At 48.5% G+C, this 13328-nt stretch overlaps 1 protein-coding gene across 1 annotated transcript in view; it reads left to right on the top strand.

Annotated features, from left to right (window-relative positions):
* The window catches only part of PNLDC1 (PARN like ribonuclease domain containing exonuclease 1), a 338277-nt gene that overhangs the window by 232535 nt on the left and 92414 nt on the right, over positions 1 to 13328 (top strand). The window lies entirely within an intron of this gene.

Here is a 13328-nt window from a genome sequence, read left to right as displayed (position 1 = left end):
TAAAGTTTGTTACTAGTTTTTTAAGCCTGTATCATACTAGTAAAAATACAAAACATCGTCTTAAGTTTTTTCTAAAGTAATTACTTCAGCACTACTGAAAGCGTGACATGTTTTGGATGGCATATTTATACACCCTGTTTAACTTATTTAAAAGTTATTATAAGCAAACTCAAACTTTCGGAGAATGTTGTTGTTAGCAGGTTATGTCCACCAGTAGTTGATTCTTTTTTTTAAATAGGCAATGTGAGAAGTTGGCCTGGCATATGCTGTCCACTAATTAAAGTGGGCACATTTTACCAGTTCAAACAACACTTATTGGTAATTAGGGTAAAGACAACCTTTATAGAAAGCTATCCTAGTGGTAGCTGTGGAGAGCAGCCTTCAGGCTAAGTCTCGAAGGAATGTAAAGTAGCCTGTTTTACCAGATCAGAACCTCCTGAATAACCAACTTAAAGGAGAACCATAAAAGAGATATATAAAATATATGTATTTGTAACTAAACACTCTCTACTAACATCTTTATGAGATTAGAGCACCAGGCACAATACTTAATCAATAGAACAACAGTAAAAAGCACAATATACAGCGGGCTCCAGGGGGAGACCGAACCATAAACGAAATAAATTGTAGAATATCAACGACTACACTAGACACAGTGCCTAGAGCACGTGAATCGCTGGGACCACGAGGAACCACCCAAAGGAGTGACAGCGGGAGCCCACGGAAGACGGGTGCAGTGTGTGAACACAGACGCATGTTCCGTACAACTCTATGGGAAAGTCGCGGTAGGAAAATTACAGTTTAAGGAGACTTCGAAGAGGACTTCAAGCAAACCCTTTGGAACATAGAATGTTCTAAGGCCTGCACCCTTGTGATTACCATGGAACCCCCGATACCTATCCCCGGGGAGCCGGGTGCATAGGGGTCAAGTGGTGTCGGAAACCTTAGTCGTTTTCAATGGCGTGACTCAAAGACGTGCTGCTGCCGGGAAGATAAAAAGTGTCCGGTAGAATCCAAGCCTGGGTCCATGGTGAGAAGAACCTGAAAGCGGAGGGGACGAAGTCTGGGTCACTTCAGGGTGACCAGGGGCTTGGTAGACGAATGCCCGCCAATGTCGGCTGCTTCAGGTGTGAAGATTGGATGCTTGACTGTGCAGCCACGGGGACCAGAAGACTTTGACGACGACCAAAGTCCAGAGGTGAGCTGTCCCACGATGGAAGTTGAGTGCGGAGGGGTCAGTGTACGGATTGAATACCAACAAGTCTTGGCAAATGCAACCTATGTGGGCAGAGGAAACCAGTTACAGTGAGGACCAGCAAAGTCCTGGAGACTCTCCAAGCTATGGGGAGTCAGGGTATGTTTGGAGCAACCAGGAGAGCCCAAGGGAAATCAAACTCACAGGGACCCACAGGCCACGGACCAGGGATGGCAAAGGGACCTTGAGCTGAATCATGAAGTACAGGTCCTTGGAGCACTCGTGGAGTGGAGGCCGGAAATCTTCGGTGGTAAATTCTGCTCGGGGTCAGGACTACTCGTAGCCCAAAGCACAGCTTCAGGGATCTCCAAAAAGCATATGCTGTTGCAAAAGTACACAGTGCACATGGGTTCGGGCTGCACAGTCCCCACGAGGATTACTGGTCTTAGAAGATTGACCCTTAGACGCTCGGGAACCCACCTGCTGTGTTGCAGAAATCTTCGGAGTCCTTAGGAGTTTGGGAGATGCAAACCGGTCAGATGCGTTAAGGTGCCAGCTTCAGCAGGGGAGTAACTCCTTCACTCCAAGGGAGATTCTTCTGTCATCCAGCAAAGTGTCAAAGTACTTGGTTTCTGCTTGCAGAGTTTAGTCCAGGTAAAATCTAAAATCCTGTGGTCAGGGTTCCTATCCCAAGGAAGGGGTTGAACAAAGTCAGGGGACCCACCTATGGGAGGGTCAGGACAGAGGGGTTGCTACACCCATGTCCTTTGTCCAGTTTCGCGCCAGAGCAGGTGTGAATGGCTCCTGCAACCAGTTTGAGCTGGACTATACACAAGGACACCAAATGTGCCCGAGTGCAGACTTTCAGGCACTCTCAGAGTGCACCCACCAAGCCCCAGTACAATAAATCCCGTTTGGGAGGTGGTCACAGCTCCCTGTGACAGGAAACCTATTGTTAGGCCTTCCCCTGCTTGAGGTCAGCTCAGCAGCAGGAGGGCAGACTTGTGTCTGGCAGCATCCATTTTGTGATGTCCAGGTCGAGAAAGCTGGTACAGGGTGTACCAGTGTTTCACATAAGCTCCTCTAGAAGGGTGGAATCATGGTTACTCCCAGGTCTATGTTCCACTGTATGGTCCATCCCCTGTAGTGAAATGGACTACCTCAAAAGTTTGGGGTTTTCACCCTTCATCTGCTTTAGCCATTAGAGGGGCTTATGGTCTGTCTGAACAATAAAGTGAGTGCCAAACAAGTATGGCCTCAGCTTCTTCAAGGCCCAAACCACAGCAAAGGCTTCCCTCTAAATAGCTGACCAATGTTTCTCTCTGTGGGTCAGCCTTCTGCTAATAAAAGCTACTGGCTGATCCTGACCCTCTTCATTCAGTTGTGATAACACAGCCCCTAACCCCAACTCGGATCATTAGTTTGAACAATGAATTGTTTGGAATAGTCAGGATTTTGCAGAATAGGAGCAGTGCACATGGCCTGATTCATGTCATCAAATGCCTTTTGACTGCTAACTGTCCACTGAACTTTCCTAGGCATTTTCTTGAAGTTAAATCATTCAAAGGGGTCACTATGGATCCATATCCTTTGACAAACCTCCTGTAGTACCCAGTCAGGCCCAACCCTGATGATGGTTCAGTTGCTGTTGTAGCCTTGGCAGGCAGCCTCAGTGACCAGCAGCAAACTGATTGTAGGCAAGTCCTGAAACAGTTCAGACGTATGTTTTCACTGACTCCAAGTCAGACTACTTGGGCTATCCGCGGGTGATGTGACCCCGTGTGTCGTCCTATCCACCGTTTCCCGGTATTGGGGCGCCGAGAGTCCAGATGGAGACATATGGGGCGGCTTTGCAGGCCTCGCTGGAGTCTCGTCCTCCTTCCCTTCTTGGGGCATCAGCGGATCCCTTGCCTTGTGCGGGCGTTCTGTGGCGCCGCCGGTGGCTCTGGCCCTGGCGCAGACTGGCTCGGATCCAGGCTTTCAGGATGTGGTACTGTTGGGGTGCAGCCCCTCGGGGTCCCTCCTTCAGACCAGAGCTCCTCTGCCTCGCCACAAACTCCTGTGGGGGTCCCTGTGGTGTTGCGGGAGTCGCCAAGGCTTGGATCGCAGCCCCTCTCTGTCCTTTGACAGGGTGGTCCTGTCTAAGGCCGAGTTGATGCTGCTATGGCGCCGGCAGCGGCAGGACTGTGCGGAGCCACAGGGCTCGGTGGACCCTCCTCATCCTGCTGCTGGTCGAGGCTGGGTGGGGACCCCTCGTCCCTCTCCTGGCCCCTCTTGGCCCTCCCCACAGGCGGCTGCCTTGTCGAAGGGCGAGTCAGAGGTGGAATCCTCCCTGGTGCTGCCCCATGGGTTGCCGGGCGACCTCTGCTACATTCTGGGCCTCAGCTGGCGGAGTGCTTCGTGTCACTCGCCAGGCCCTTCTCGTTCCTCCACGCAGGTGGTTGTCTAGGCGGAGGTTGAGTCAGCGTCGTTCCGGCACCTCCTGTGGCCAGTTCGTCTCCGGCTCCACTCCGATCCCTGGCGCGGTGTGACTTGGAGGGACCCTGTCCGGTGATGCCCGATGGTGTCGACGTCCTGCCTCAGGCGGCGGACTCTACGGATCCGCGCTGAGGTTGTGCTGCGGATTTATCTTCGGACGCTCCTTCTCCGGAGGCAGGCTGTTTATTGGTGTTGTCCTCCCCGGAGACTGGTCGCCGTGTGGTATCTTTTTCACTGGCATCGTCAAAGGACAGCTCCCCGCCCTTTCTGAGGCAAAGGTGTTCCCCGGAGGAGCGGCAGGTCCCTCAGTCTTCGGTTCCTCCTGACTTCGAGGTATGGCCCTTGCCTGTCCCGCTTGGCTTCGGGGACGGCCGCCTTAATTTGTAGCCGTCGCCCAAGGAGAAGCTGCTTTCTCTACTGTGGGGCCCTAGGGAAGCGGGTGCGACCTTTGCTCACGCGGTGTCCACGGCTGTGGGCATTCTGCGCAAGGGTGACCTGGTTGCTCACTTTCCGGTGGACCATCTCTTGGAGGTTCTGCACCTGGGCTCTGATGGGAGGGAGATATTACTTCCCTTTGAGGATTCTCTCCTTTCTTCCTTGACGGGGGCCTGGATGCGTCCTGCCTCAGGGATCTGGTGCCTCAGCACCTTCTGCAGCGTCACCTTCCGGCACCGCGTGACCGGGCGTGCCTTTCCCTCCACCCCTCTGCCGCCAGTCCGCCTTTCCCTCCCTGCTGCCACTGTTGACTCCGCCATACCGGGAGGCCCGCTGGCAGGACTCTTGGGGGCTCAACATGTTTGCCTCGACCAGCGCTGCCCTGCGGGGCCTTAACACCTTGTGTTTGTTGGCGAGCGCCTCCTCTTTGTGGGACTCGGCTGAGTCTCTGGGATCCGCAGCCTCCCAAGAGACTGTCCAGGTGGACTTACGGCATCATGCTTTGGTTGGCCGGGAGCTAGCGGCGTTTATTCACCGCTCCGCTCTGGACATCTCCGAGGTGCTGGGCCGGGCCATGGCTTTCTCAGTCGCCCTCCGTCGCCATGCTTGGCATCAGGACGACGTGTTCCCTGAAAATATTCGGGAGCGGCTCATCAATCTTCCGTTTGACGGCAGCCTGTTGTTCCATGCCCCGGCTGACTCCGCCATCCAAAGGTTCCTGGCAGGGCTCCGTCCTCCTCATCCTCCTCCGCTTTATCCTCCTCCTTCCCCTCCTCTGTGACTACTGAGTTGGGCTGCTTCTGGGCCTTCTTAGGCTGCTTGTTCTGACTGTGGAGTGTGCTTTCAGGCCATTGAGTCCTCCTTTGGGACTTTGGCATTGTTGGCTGCTGGACGGCCCTTTTGCTGCCTATGTGTGTGTGTGTTTTGCTGGAGTTGTTTGGCAGACTTGGCCCCTGTGATTAGGCCTTCTGCTCTGCTTGGGCTGCTTGTCAAGCCTTTTGCATGGGTGTTTTCTTCCCCGTGGCCCTTTTGTTTTTTCCTCTGCTTAGGAAGTTCTTCCAAAGAGAGTTCCCATGTCTTGGGACTTAACGTACCCTATGTGGGGTAGTGGTAGCTGGTATACAGCTTGTACTCTGCTAGGGAGTTCTGGTTGCCTTCTGGTGCCGGTTCTCCATGGCTTTTCAGTATGTTGCTTTTGCTTCTTGAGGTTTGTGTGCGCGGCCCTTCGTAGTGGCGTGGCCGGGCATTTTCTAATGTTACTGCCCCTGCCCTGAGGGCTGGGGTGATTCTGAGTGCTCCCTTGTCAGGCGTAGACTGCCTGGTTTTTCTGGAGCCCCGGGCTGTTCTTCTTGCTTATGGCAGCTTATGATGGTTGGTGCTGTTCTGGCTGGCCTGTTCTCTTTCATCTGGCGGCGGCTAGCCTTCCTTTCCTTGGGCCCCCTGGGCTGCTTCTTCATGGCATTGGATGGAAGCTCTGTTGCCTTGTAAGGGAGTGGGGTGCTTTGGCCTCTCTAGCCTTGTCCTTGGTTCTTCTGCTGTGAGAGTACGGGCCTCTTCAGCCTTATTCTTCCTCTTAAACCCTCTGGGGTCGGTGGTGTTCTCCTTGTGGGGGTTCCTCTTGCCTGGCGGAGATGAAGTTTTCACTTCTGCCCCGCAGAGCTGGTCCCCTGTGGGACATTCTGTTCTGTCCAGGCTGGTGGGGTCCTTTCGCAGACCCTCCTTCCCGTGGGTATTTCTAGGGTATATATTCTACGTGAAGGAATCTGCGGCTATCAGATTTATGAGTTACTTACCTTCGGTAACGATATATCTGGTAGAGATGATTCTAGCCGTGGATTCCTTCACGGCCTGCCCTTCCTCCCCGTTCTGCGAAGACCCTTGGGTCGGTCTTCGGTACTCGCCTCCTGGTGGGGGCTGTGTCTCCTGTGAGTGCATTCTTTGCTCTTGACGAGTGGCTCCATCTTGTTGCAGTTCATTCCTCCTCTTGGTTCCTTGGAGGATGGGGTTACGGTGCTCCTGTGCCCCGCTACTTTGGGTACTCCAGGTTTGGGGGGGTTTGCCTTTGATCTCTGTCCTCCCCCTCCCTTCCTCTTGCTGCTGAGGATCCTGACCCTTCTGATAACCTCTGAATAGGGGGCATCTGACCATGCCTTGTCCTTGTTCCTTGGGGGGGTGGTTGCCTTCTATGCCTGGGTGGCTTGGAGGTTTGTGTTGCTGTCTGTCTTGGGACTGGCTCCCCTTCCTTGTTTATGGATGGGTGTGGTGGGCCTGTTACCTGTATCTTGGCTTTTACGCCTGTTCCTTGTTTCAGGGAGAGGCTGTCTATGTACTGGCAGGGTGGCTGCTCATGGCTCTGCTCTGTTCTTTCTTCTGCCCCTGCCTTTGGACACTGCGGTATTGCACTGTTCCTTACAGTGTCATTTGTCCCCTCTCTCTTTCTTTTCTACTCTTTCTCACACTGTTCCCATGCTCCCACAGTTTTTTGTCTGGCGGCTCTGTGTTGTGGAGCGGAAAAGCTCTCAGATGAAAACTGATGTAGGCGTGCCAGGGTGGTTCTTATGTGTCCTCACTGACATCATCTATGCGGACGACACCTGGGCGGTGTAGCCCCACCCCCGGCGCGCAGGGATGCTGTGGCAAAACGTTTTCCGGACCCAGTCTCGTTTTCCGGATCCAGTCTCACACCTGGGGATAATTCTGCGTGAAGGAATCAAAGGCTAGAATCATCTCTACCAGATACATCGTTACCGGCGGTAAGTAACTCGTACTTTAAAGGGTTTTAGAGGTAACTCCCATGCCTCCTTCACTGACATAAAGGACCCCAAATTGGATGTCCAAACAGATGTTCAAAAGGGCTGTAGCCAACCCCATTCTGAGGAACCTCTCTGTAGGCAAAGAGAAGGCAAGGCAAAAGTATGTCCTATCTATACCTGAGCTTTTCATGGAGACCTTTAATCAAGCCCTTGATTGTTTTGTTGAATCTCTGAACTAACTCATTGCATTGTGGGTGATAAGGGGTGGTAACATTTTAATTTACTCCACACTCCTTCCACATAGCAGTCAAGTAACCAGACATAAAGTTTGCATCTGTCTGCTACTACCTCCTTAGGAAAACCCACTCTGGAAAATATTCCCAGGAGGGCTCTAGCCACAACAGGAGCTGTGGTAGCCCTAAGTGGAATTGCCTCTGGATTTCTAGTTGCATGGTCCACCACCACTAATATGAATCTGTGCCCAGATGCAGTTTGAGGATCCATGGGACCAACAATGTCAATCCCCTCCCTCTCAAAGGGGACCCCCATCACAGGTAGTGGTATCAGGGGGGCCTTTGTAGTAGCACCTGCCTTACCTCTTGCTTGTCAAGTGATACAGGAGCGTCAAAACTCCTTTGTGTCCTCTGACATATGTGGCCAATGAAAGTGTGGAACAAGTCTGTCCCATGTCTTGTTTTTTTGCCTGAGTGTCCTGCTAATGGGATATCATGTGCCAGTATCAATAGGAAACCCCTAAACTTCAGAGGTATAACCGACCTCCTGGGAGCACCTGATTTGGAGTCTCTACAATGAGTACATCATCCCAGTAGATCCTCTGGGACCCACTGGCACTCCCAGCAGCTTCAACAGCAGCGTGCTGTCTGAGGGGTTCAAGAGAGGGGCAGCTCAGCTACTCCTATCTCAGATCTGCCCTCTGTCCCCAAGAACTCCACCTGATCGGGTTCAAGTTCCTCTGAGACAGTACCTTCTCAAGGACTAAGACCATCTCCCTCCAAAGACTGATCTGCATTCTGATGCAGGGGAGAAGACACTGCCTTACCCCTACTGCTCCTTCTCTTGGAAGGCACGTGGTCCATTATTCCAGGATCCAAGGCCTGTTCAGTGGAAGACATTTTTGCCTGTGATCTAGTCATGGCAGACACATCTGCAGGGATGCCCAGCATTTCTGCATGTGTCCTGAGTTCCACCTCAGTCCAAGCTGAAGTTTCCAAATCATTTCCCAGTAAGCATTCTACGGGGAGGTCAGCACTTAACACAACCTTCTTAGGGCCAGTTACCCCTCCCCAGGTGAAAATCACAACTGCAAAGGAATGGTCTGTCTTGATATTGCTTGCATTGATCACTTGGTACATCTCACCAAGTATGATCTGTTCAGGGCCCACAAGATCTTTTGTCACAATTGTGACACTTGCACCTGTGTCCCTGTATGCCATGGCCTCCGTACCATTGATCAAAGGCTGATGTCTGTATTAGCCGAGATTATTGGGACTAACAAATAAGGAGCCAATATCCATGCCCCCCATCACAGACCAACACAGCCTGAGTTGCAATTCTGACTAGGCCAGAATCCAACTCTGATCCCAGGGTTAACCCTACTACACCCTTATTCTGTGTACCACCACTTTGAACTGAACAGTTCAAGTACAGTTCAAACTCTTTCCAGCATGTTCAGGTTCCATGTTATTTTACATTCATTTTGTCATTTATGTACTACATATAAAACCAGGATAATAAAACGTAAAACTAGATCATGAAATGAAACTTGTTTTTTGTTTCAGTTGTCCATACCCTCTGCTTCCACAGCAATGCTTTAGGGTGCTGATGTTTATACCACCAGAAAGAACCCTCACCAAATCATGCTAAATTCTGTGCCCACTCTTAGGACTGCTCCCTCTTTCAGCAAGCATTGGCATAGCCAATAGGTCTCGCCTTTGGGACCTTATAAGTGTTTAGCCATGCAACAGTTTTTGTTATTGCTCCAAGGATATTGTGCTGCATAACTAAATACTTATAAGGTCCCAAAAGCGAAACCTATTGGCTATGCCAATGCTTGTTTAGATTTATTTTTCTCTCTCTCTATTAGAAGCATTTGCTGCATGCTTCGATCTAATCTCGCACCACGTTTAGCTTTATTTAATCCTGTTCCTGTAATTCTGGCCTTCTCCTCTATCTGGTTGCTGATCCGTTGCATTAACTGCACCTGGCGACACTGAAGATGACGCTTAATGTGCTGTTGGTGTTTGTTTAGGTCACTCGCTTCTCATTGTATTTCTATTTTTTTGCTCTGTTACTACTTCAGCGTAAGCTAAGCTATTACTTGTCTGTGAAAAAACGAGGCAGACTAGGCTGTAGGGAAATTAGGGTCGATTCAGTGACCTTAGTATAACTGGACTGTTGAGAAAATCTGATTGGCTAGTCCTCCTCTGGAATTCATTTTTCAGGAGCAAAGCAGACTGGGTCTGTCGAAGAGGTGAAGTTGTGAGGTGTTTAATTATTTACCCATGGCATTGTTTGTATGCCTGAGCGAGGAACAGCAGAAGTGGAGCAGTGGATGGAGTAGGCAAGAGTGACTACACGGAACACTCCAGAGAAAGCACGACATCTGAAGCAGTGAGTCTACTGGGATGGCGGCTTTACTGTTCTGACCTGATATAAACTCCTTGACACCCCAGGGGGCTGCTTGCCCTTCTTTTGGCACACAACATTCTGCCTGATGGAATCAACATAGTGCCTGTGACACCCAACCCAAGTGTGTTTTTTATTAAGCTCCAGCCCATAAGTTTACCATCAGGTCGAATTGTGACCTTCTTGTGTCTCTTTTTGGAAATCTGTTCAGGCCTTTTGATGAGGGGGTCACCGGGCGGGATGAGAATGGGGCTATACCATATCCACCTCTCAAATTATTATCATATTTCCCTATACTAATTCACCACCAATACCTTCTGGGTTCCGGAGAAGCACTCTACTCGCCGAAAAAACGATTTGACTCTTCTTAAGGAGTAGTAAAGTCTATATGAATACAATTATAATGGGGTTCTTCTAAGATCTGAACTGCACCCAATGAGTGGTACATGACGTGAAGTGTCTGACTTGATATCCCAAATTGGGGGAACAGTTGGTGGCATTTCAGCACTCTGCCATGGAACGAACCTATGTTGCGAAATGCCTTCTCGTGCGTCACACCTACAAGGCTTGTTCTTTGTAGACTGAAACTCCTTGTGATGCAAAGTTAAGTAATGCCTTGTGTATATAATTTGGTTAGACTTGTCCTATTGTGTTTTTATCTAGGAACCTGAATCAATATTACCATTTTATGCCTTTACACGGCTATAATCAATAAATTTCCCTATAATGGCATAAGAAACAGATCCATATTTCAGTAAATCGCCCTTGCAGCCCAAGGCTTGGCAAAAGCTACTTCCTTAGATTCCTAGAAAGCACAACGAGTTCTTTCAACACACCAAAACTCCAGCAACCTGGGAAATCCCCGCTTGCTTTGTTTTGATTTGTAATAGAACTCCTGCGAGCTCTGTAAGAACGGCCAGTTCTTAGTGACATCTTTATTGACGTCTTATGTCCAAACCTTACGTCCAACTCTGCACCTATCAGGTATAAATATACCAACGTTGCCTTAAGCAAACACACGGTGGTGGTTTTGGAGCAGAGCAGCTAATCTACTTGCCGAGAGCCCAGCAGACGCGGAGAGCCCACGGACGCTGCCCCTCCTCTTTGACGCGCTGAGAAAGACGCTGTCTTTTCTCCTGCCGAGAAAATCCAGCTCCGGCGTTTCCAGCCTACCCTTGCGGGTGACTGGGATATCGAGTCCTGAGAGAGAGATACCAGACCTCCTACATTCTATTCCCAAGGTACAGTGCTGACTAAACCCTTAGAGAGAATTCTTGAGTCAGATTCTTGGCAAAAACCTACTTAACTTAAACTGCTACTTACTTACTCCTTCCCACGTATTAGGCTTGGGTCAGGTACACCGGGGTAGGCGTATTTTAGAAGCACCAGTTGAGCACGTTAGCCTATGTATATATGTATATATATTTTATCCATTTTAAAGTATCTTATGGCTAAGAAACCATATCAATGCTTTTACAGTATTATTTCATAATACTCCTTTTACTGTACGTACTTTACTTTACTTTACATTAAGTATTGCGATTGTGGCAATTCATTTCTCTTGCATGAGAAGGAAGATTGCTCAATAAATAATACCTTTTATTGAAAACGCCTGTCTCTCTATTCTCTGCACTCTGGTGAAACTAAGAATGCACATCTGACTGAGTGAAATAGCTGTCTATTGTTTTCACACGACTCTAGAGATTCACTCTTATTCTGAGGGAGCAAAGTTGTCATGTTTATGCGGTTGCCGGAAGCTGAATCCCTTCTTGTCTGAGCCAGGGAAGCTGATCCCTTCCTATTCAGTCAAGAAAGTTTCCAGTGACCTCTGAGCTAGCTCGCGCAAACCTAAATTAAGTCTAACATAGTCAGTAGAGACCTAGATGACCTCAGTCCTACGTCTACACTGCTGTTTGTTATTCCAATGCGCAGAGCCTATTGGGAAAATAGGAACTACACTACAGTCCAGTGTGAGGTTGATAACAGGAGCTGCACAAATAGCTTGTATGGAAATGGTCAGATCTCAAGACAGTTTAATGCATTTGAGATCTGGCTGTGCAGTTCCAGCTTTCTCTTTTAAAAACACTCCCTCCCCGCTTGGTAAGAGTTTTAAATTATTCGCTTTATCTCTAAGCAACTGCGCACCTTAACTTTTAGAAATAATGATTCACCTGCAACATTTATATTAAATAGAGGATTGATTTGAGTGTTTAAAATATTGTGCACAAAAATGATCGGTATCACTTGCAGATGCAAGGGGAACAAGTTTCTCTAGCAACAATATCACACACTGTCCCACATTTAATGCGCTGGCGAGCTCCCTTGTTTTTCACGGCACAGCTCTTGTGCATGCGCTATAGGGTATGGACTTTACTCCAGTCGCGCCCACTCATCGCCTGTACTCTGACAACTGCAGCCACTCCAAAAGGTTAGATCAGTGCTTACACAGCCACATCCATACGCTTTACACACCTGGGTCTTCTTACCGCCTCCCCGTCCTTCTGTAGGTTAATACATCTATACATCACCGCTGCAGTTTCAGGAAGGTGCATGTCTCATGTTCCAGTTTCACAAGTGTTTGTTTGTTTTAAAAAGCTCAGGGCCAGATCTCACAACCTGGTCCTAAATCATGACATCATTGGCAAAGCATCACAGGAGCAAAAAAAACCTCTGCTTCCTAAAGGACAGATTTTGTTTTTGCATATTTCAACTTTTCAATAAGCTTTAATGGTCTTAAGTTAAAAACATTTACATTGCAGCACCAATAGCTCCAACTCTAAAAAATGCGAGACCTATTGCATTACAAATGCTTGTTTTTCTATGTCTCTATTTGGCATCCACATCACAAGATAATACTTTCTGTTTTTCAAGCTGCCATGATATGGCAGTCAAACAAGGTCTGGTTCTTAGCCAGCTGAAGGTGTAATTATTCGGGAATTTGTTCATGCAATTTCCTTTCATGTAATTAAGTTAACTGGACAATTACTTGTAATTACTAATCTAGCATTTAGTGCTATATTGTGACGTGAAATGCACCCTGGCGTCCATTTTAGACATATGGACTTATTTTTCTTTAAAAAAATCTCAAAAAACTCATTGCCACGAGCAACAGCCTGTCGCTTTCTGGTTGTTTCCATTCCATTGCTCCTGTGTAATGATTTTGCCGTGATATGGTATCATTTTGGGAATTTTGAGTCATAAGACCAATACAGAAATCAAGCTTATGCCTAACGTAATTTAAAATTCACCCAGGCCTAGTACACGCTCTTTTTGCGTACACATTTAAGCAAAATGTATTTGAATAAATTATATTTTTAACTATTTCTTGTACCAATATAAAGTCTTTCCTCTGCCCCACCCAATATTCTTGAATTATTCAAACGTAAAGTCCAGTGAACTTGCAGTGCTACATTGGAGCCAGCAGTTTCTTGTAACCATTTTCTAATGGTGTTTTTTTAAATCTTTGTTAAGTGGAAGCCCTTTTGCCAGAGAGAAAACCACTCCATTGTTCTTGAATTGTTAAGAATTCATAGTAAATTAAGTGTTTTGGTTTTGACATCTGAAAGAAACACGTTAGTGATAGATTCCTTACCTTAAAATATCCGCAGGCGTCCGACTGGATCCGGAAAGTTTTTCGTCAGCAGTACCCCTCAGCAGTACCCCTGCATGTCCGAAGGTGGCGTTGTGCGGCTCCGGGTCCGTTGCTGGCGTTGAATGCGCTGAGATGACGTCATGGAGACTACATGGGTGCCATCCATCCGCGCTGACGTCGGCTCTTTCTTTTTTCGCACCAGCAAGTGCAGATCCGGTTAGAGCACGTA

This window comes from Lissotriton vulgaris, chromosome 1_2 (assembly GCF_964263255.1).
Source record: "Lissotriton vulgaris chromosome 1_2, aLisVul1.2, whole genome shotgun sequence".
NCBI lineage: Eukaryota > Metazoa > Chordata > Amphibia > Caudata > Salamandridae > Lissotriton > Lissotriton vulgaris.
Note: the sequence above shows the minus strand (reverse complement) of the source record. Positions and strands in the feature narration are given on the sequence as shown.